Consider the following 6,900-nt stretch of genomic DNA (forward strand, 5'->3'; position numbering starts at 1 on the left):
AACCTTTTCGAAAGAAACTTATGGTCACGATGGATAAACAGCACGCAGTGAAAGTAGTGCAGCACTAGGTCTCGTAGGTTTGATTGCCACCCGCTGTGCGGGGAATGACTTTGCACTTTCCTGGCCGTTCCCCCGAAAACGAGGAGCAACAAAGGCGCACCATTTGAAGGGTCCGAAATCAGCTTTGAAGAAGGTGTAGATAGAAATTCGCAAAATTCTGTCTTAAGCTACTACTACACAAATCCTTAGCCACGAAACAACCAAGAAAAGAAGCGACGTAAAGACACAACACAGTTAACAAGCTATAAGACAGAGGAATTTGAGATAAATTACAAAATGTTGGCTATATATATTTATATAGACACCTTCATTTGAGAGGACAATATTATATTTTCCTGAGCGGGCTTACCGTAAACTGTAAAGTTGCATTGAAAAGAAGCAAACTGGTATTAGAATTTGGCAAAGGCGAAAAGCTTTCTTTTTTAAAAAAATCAAATTCAAATTTCACCAAATAGTTTAACACAAAATCCGCCAATAACGAAGCTGAAAGGGCATTACATTGGCCGTTTTCACTCTAGAGACGGATTATCGACCGTCTGAGACGGATAATCCATCTTCAAAATTCGTCAAAATTGACGGGAAAATAGATGGATAAAGTCAGCCGGATTGTCCATACAAAATTAAGTATTTTGAATTTCTGTCTGACGCGAAATCTCCAACGGATAACCCCTCTCAGACGGAAAATCCGTCAGTATAGTGTGAATACAGTCATTAGTGTGTTTATTTTTACATGCATGTATTTATTTTATTTATTTAGTCACTCACAAAACCTTTATACAACACGAACAAAAATTTGTTAATTAAATTATGCAAATTAATGTGACAAGGAAGCCTAACGAAGCTTGAAGCTTATATTAATAGGCTTCCTTCAACTACCTAATGAACTAAATTCATGGCTGAGTGCAGAGTGAGCACGATCAGAAAATTAAGCGACAGATCGGCTATCAGTGAGATAATTCTTTAAATTTTTTTAAAAACAAAAATAGAAGGAGAGCTAATTAGTGAAATAGGCAACGAATTCCAGATTTTAGGTCCTCGGTAAAGGATACTGAATTGCTTTATATTTGCTCCACAAAAATGAGGTCTATACTGAGAGGCTAGTCGAGTTTCGTATTGATGGACTTGATTACTACTTAACAACAAGTCATGAAAGCTACTGGGCAAAAGATTATATGGTGATAAGAATACATAAAAGTAGTGAACTTTAAACTGATACACTTTATTATGAAAAAAGGGGGTAGTGACATGGACATACAGTAAAGGTTTAGGTATCACTGCTACGTTTACTATATATGACTAAAGGTAATATCAGTATAAAATATCCTTCAATGGGAAAATTGCCGATAGAGGTTTCGTCGATAACGTGACTTTTTCCATTGGCCTGTACATGTGGGTAACCTAGTAGATACGGGCAGCGTGGTTATTTTAGCAGCAATTTAGGTACAACAACTTTAACTGTGAATGCTCCGACAACGAACCAGCGAACCTAAGAATTTTCCTTTAAATTGTTTTCTGAAATAAAAGGAGTACTAAACTGAAACTAGAATACAGTTAGACGAAAAATATGTTAACCAGAAATCGTAATCACGAGTTGGTAATTACTTACTAGGTAAGAAGTAAGGTAACTTTGTACAATTTAAAAGGCAAAATTTTCAACACAATTCCGTTTACGATAACACCTTCAGCTGATAGGGTACTTTGTTGCCGGTGGATATCAAACGGTTTCTTATTTATTATAGATAATTCTGCTTAGTTATCTGACACTGTCAAGTGTCCTACGCAGCCATTATTTATCTGGAACAAATGTTGTGGGGGAGTATCAAAAACGTGCCAACTCCAATATAAGAAAATACGTTTTTTTATTTAATAGGTCTTTTTTATGAGGGGTCCAAGAGGTCTTTTGTGGTTAAGGGCCACTTACGACTGTCTTCTTGACTATTATCTATCCTACACTTTCTGTGCCATAAGTGGTTGTCGGTTTTTCTTTTCCAATTTTAAACAAGAATTTTGGTTACAGTTTTCTTTCTTTCTTTCTTTTTTTTTTTTCGGTTTACTGGTTCAATTTTCGTTTCAAATTTCCTAAGGGCTAGAAAGTAGTTTATAAGATCTTTACTTCTGAATAACTATAAGCGGGTTATTTGAATTATCTACCCTTTTTCGTTCCTTGATCAATTATGTGGTTTTTCGGATCTCATCGGCATTTTAATTGTTTTATCGGGGGTGGGAGCATACAAACAAATTAATTCATAGCATTAATTTACCTAAAGGATATTAAGATAAATAATATTATTATTGATGCAAACTTGACGTCAATATCTGCGTTATTAACCAAGTGGAAGGTTAAGATGGCTGGATATTGGCCTTTTTCTTTTTTGCCTTTTTAGACAGATACGAAGTCAAGGTCAATAAAGACGAAATAAAGAACTAGACAATACAGGCCTCTCAATCGAACAAGTTTCGTCATCAAGGGGTAATTATTAAATGACTAAAAAGAGCCATTTTTCTTGCGGGATCACGCCGGAAATCCCGCGCTGTTGGAAAAAAAATTTCCAGCTATATAACAAAATAATGATACAGGGTATTGACAGAAAATACGATCATTGCGTTAGCTCAGCTGTTTTGGTATAGCTGGAGAAAATCGCACAAAATTTGACCAGTTTTAGGAAGAAAAACTTACAAAACTACTGCCTAAAAATAGAGCAAGAACAGCAAAAATGTAACTCGATTGATGACAACCTCTATTTGAAAAAAAAAACTGCTAGTTAAGACTGAACAACCTTTTATATCCTGGATGAATGAAAGGAAAAGGCAAATGAAGACGGCAACTTAAAATCGATCGAGGTAAACATGGTTTTTAAGTCTATTTTGAATGAATGATAGTAGTAAAAAAATATTGTATGCGGCTTTCGTTTGATCCGAAAAATTATGCAGATGAAGGAGGGTAATATCCACCACGACCGCATCATTGTCATAGTAGCTTTGTTTGTTTGAATTGCTTGTATATCTTTCTTAGTATAAAAGCATTGAAGAGGTTTATTATAAATACTAGTTATCGGAGAACTATATTCTCCATATATTTTCTCAGCGAATAGGGAATGAACCTTCGATAAATCATCCTGAAATCTTTAGTTAGCTTGTGTGTTTATGCGTTCCATTTTGAAGAGTAAATTCACTGAATTGAGCCGGTATTCCGAGCAGCGTTGTATTTCAATTCATGTGGAGGCGTCTAGGACTAATTGAAGAAAATCGAACGATTTCGCTAGCAACCACTGTCGGTGTACGATTTTGCGATAAAGGGGAGAAATATAGTAAGAGTAGGTATCCTTTGACGAATGCCATTCTGTGCATTGGGTATAACTGTAAATGAATTCCTTATTTTATGACATGTCAAAAACTATGTTGAGGAGCTGTTTTTGCTCGTCTTGGAGTGATTGTGTTGTATAGTCAATAAACGAAAACGACTTAAGTCTTGAAATGTAAATTTTATTATACTTTTTTTCTCAAGATTGTTTAATTAGGTCTAATTGTAATGAACATCGATATTAATGTGAGTTTTCAAACTGCAGCGAGCTTATAATTATTTACTGTAAGAAATTCTGACGACTTAAGGGGACGGTTCTCTTCTTTTACTCCCTCTCTCCACCTGTGCTCTTTTTTACGGGTATTTAAGCTACCGAAAGCTACAGTCGGTTACTCATAGGGAAAAAAATGGAAACAAAGATGTGAGATCACATCTAGGAAATTATCGAACTCGGGACCGCTCTTAGAGATTAGGCACGTAGCGCACTAGATAGCCATGCAACATTACTGTGCTATTCTTTAATAACTTTTAACGTCTGACATGAATCGTCACTAATAATAATAATAATAATAAATATATCTTTTACAATTCCTTCTGTATTGAAAAAAAAAAAAGGATTTACTGTCACTGTCGGTGATACGACATCTTTTTTCGCATCTTTTTCTCCTTGAACCGGTAAGTGACGTCATCATCAGTTTGGGTTGTTTTTGTTTGCCACATCAACCTGCCCGCAATTGTAATATTTAACTATCTAATACTAATTACTGGCGGCCCTTTAAATAACCCTTTTTTTATGACCTCAAAACGATATTCTTATTTTTGAAGTTAAAATTTCCGAAAAATAAAATAAAAATGACAATGAAAATGTGGTTCTGTGGTTGTGACGATTGCTGGACACACGCAAATAAATTATTCAACATTCTGTTCAAGGAGGCTTTGTTGTCCCTACTCCAATCAGGATACATTTGAAAACGAAGAAATTCAATAATAATCCACATAAATTTTTAACGCACCGTTGCCGGACATTTATCTCTACTAATTATGCTGACTTCACCGTTTGGAAAAATTCCGATCCGTTCTTTTAAAAACTACGATAATACTGAACGGTCGTAACTGTGCTGTATATATCATACTGATTCGCTTAATGTTAATATTTGGACCATTTGATATGATATATAAACCAAACAAGTAACTATACATTAAGTATCATTCTACAGCCCACAAGCTTTTCGACAAGTAGTGATTTTAAATCTCTGTCAATGATTCTCATTTCACACTGTCAGTAACTGCTAAAATGTTACCAATAATTATTGGCGGTTCTTTAAAAAATACCTGGGGTATTTAAATTTCTCTTTTCGACCAGTGGCCACAAAACGTCAGTCTGTTTTGTTTTGTATTGTTCTCAGTTTTAGACTTGATATTGCTTTGTCCATAAATAAGCACTCCAATTACCATCGTTTACTATCGTTTGGCCTCCCGGACTGACGGAAACCAATGAGACGTGCGAATGAATATCCGCATTTATAGAGGTGTCCCTATCTATTCATGGAGCTTTGAGGCTCTAAATGGATGTAGCCGTCAGCTGTAGAAAAAATGTTACTTTTTTACCCTCAACCGTCAAAAATGCAGATAAATAACCGTCATTACGTTTCAAGGTATTTGAAATCTCGATCTCACTATTTCAGCTGATCTTCACGGACTTCTTGCTCCTGACTGCTCCTAAGGAATTTCTAAACTAGAAATCCTGTAACCATGTTCTCAAAAACACTCGCTCTAGACATTAACAAACCGTACAACTTGCTTAACTTATATCTGAAAGTGTTTGGAAATTTCATGAGTAAAAGGCCTAGTGAACCTCCAGAACACAACTTACAGTTGATATTAATTATCGCCCCATTGAAAGAAACCGGCCGGTTTCCGGAATCAGGGAAATTTTTGCTTGTGGAATCCTTAATCCTAGGTTTTAGAATCCCGGAATATAGCTCAAGGAATCCGGATTACCACTAACGATTGGAATCCAGAATTCACAGTGTGGAATTTAGAATACAAGACTGGCTTGGATTCCCTTACATAGAAGCTAATACATTGCATTTTCTTAAGCTAAATTGCCATTTAATCAGTTTAATAACCGTCAGCCGCCAAAAGCACCAAACTTTAACTGTGAGCCGCCTGCAAACTTGGAAAAAAATCAACCGTCTACCACCCAGTTGAGACCCTCGGAACTGTTACCTTCCCAAGGTTATAGAACGAGCCTGTGGACATACCGGACCTCAACTTTCTCATTCTTTGGTTATTCACAATAGCAGCCTTTGTTTATAAGTTTTTACTGAGTTATTACTGAATTGAGTACCCTGCATGTATTCTCTAAGGTCGCGGGGGACGCATGGTACTTTTAGTATTTTTATGCATTTATTTAAAGCGTAATCACGAAGTAAAAATAATTTTTTTTGTTAAGAATTAGATATCGCCAAAAAAAAATAAGTTTTTGCTAGGAATGCCCTTAGAATATCAAGTTTAACTTTAGATAGTGTTCTGTATTTATTAGGAGGCAATTTCCGAAGGAGTGGAGGGTTGCTTTTTGAGGTCTTTTTTCCGGGGGCTTCGAGTAAGATTAGTGTTATTTAAATCTAACAGCGCTATCGGTTATTTTACTGTTAACCGGCATTTCAAGGCAAGAATCGTTGTTTACATTGCTGATATTTTCATTGCAGTTGACTGAAAGCTTTTTTCACAGCTCGGGGTAGTTTTTGTCATACAATTTTTTATCGGCTCTTGAATGAAATTTCGGTTATCTAGCTGTTGCTTTATTTCACTATAGGCCCTTTACAGCTAGCCATTCACGTGGTACAAAACCCGCCCCGTGCTGGAGAGCAAAAGTCGCACTGGGACGGGACAAAAAAGAAAATTACCATTTCAGCATGTCTTTTCTTTGTCTTGTCCCAGTGCTACTTTTGCTCTACAGCACGGCAGTTTTGTACCGCGTGAATGGCTTGCTGCAAAGGGCCTATTGTGGTATTCACAGTAACGTGGTTGTGTTCTAAGCCTTCTTCTAAAACACATTTGTTCACTCGGTGTTTGGTTTGAATGTAACTGATCACGAGTCTTTTATAGATGGCATCTTTCGTGTAGCGTAAGGTATCTCCTCCATGGACTCTATGGTTCTGTCGGATCTCTGGCAGTAGCTTACCGTTAATCATTGCTAAGAAAGACCTCTATACAAGGCAAATAATATGTTTTCTGCTGCAGAAGATGCAAGTCTTTTGTAGCCATGGTGAGCTTTTTACATGTGAAGCCTTTAACATGTTTTCGCGCAGAAGTTCACCTTGTATTTCATTGGTGCATTTTCATTACTATTTTATTTTCAATTATTAAAAAGGGGCATTAAAGTTTGAAGTAACCTCAGGGGGCTGACGTTTCGGCCTTACACCATGATATCATTCTTCAGCTCCAGAGGGAACGTAATTTCATCCTAAGGAAAAGGAACACGGGGAGACAGGATTTTTTTTGGTGTTGTTTTTCATCTTTAATCCATGGCCTTA

Source organism: Porites lutea, chromosome 11, assembly GCF_958299795.1.
Source record: "Porites lutea chromosome 11, jaPorLute2.1, whole genome shotgun sequence".
Classification (NCBI taxonomy): Eukaryota; Metazoa; Cnidaria; class Anthozoa; order Scleractinia; family Poritidae; genus Porites; species Porites lutea.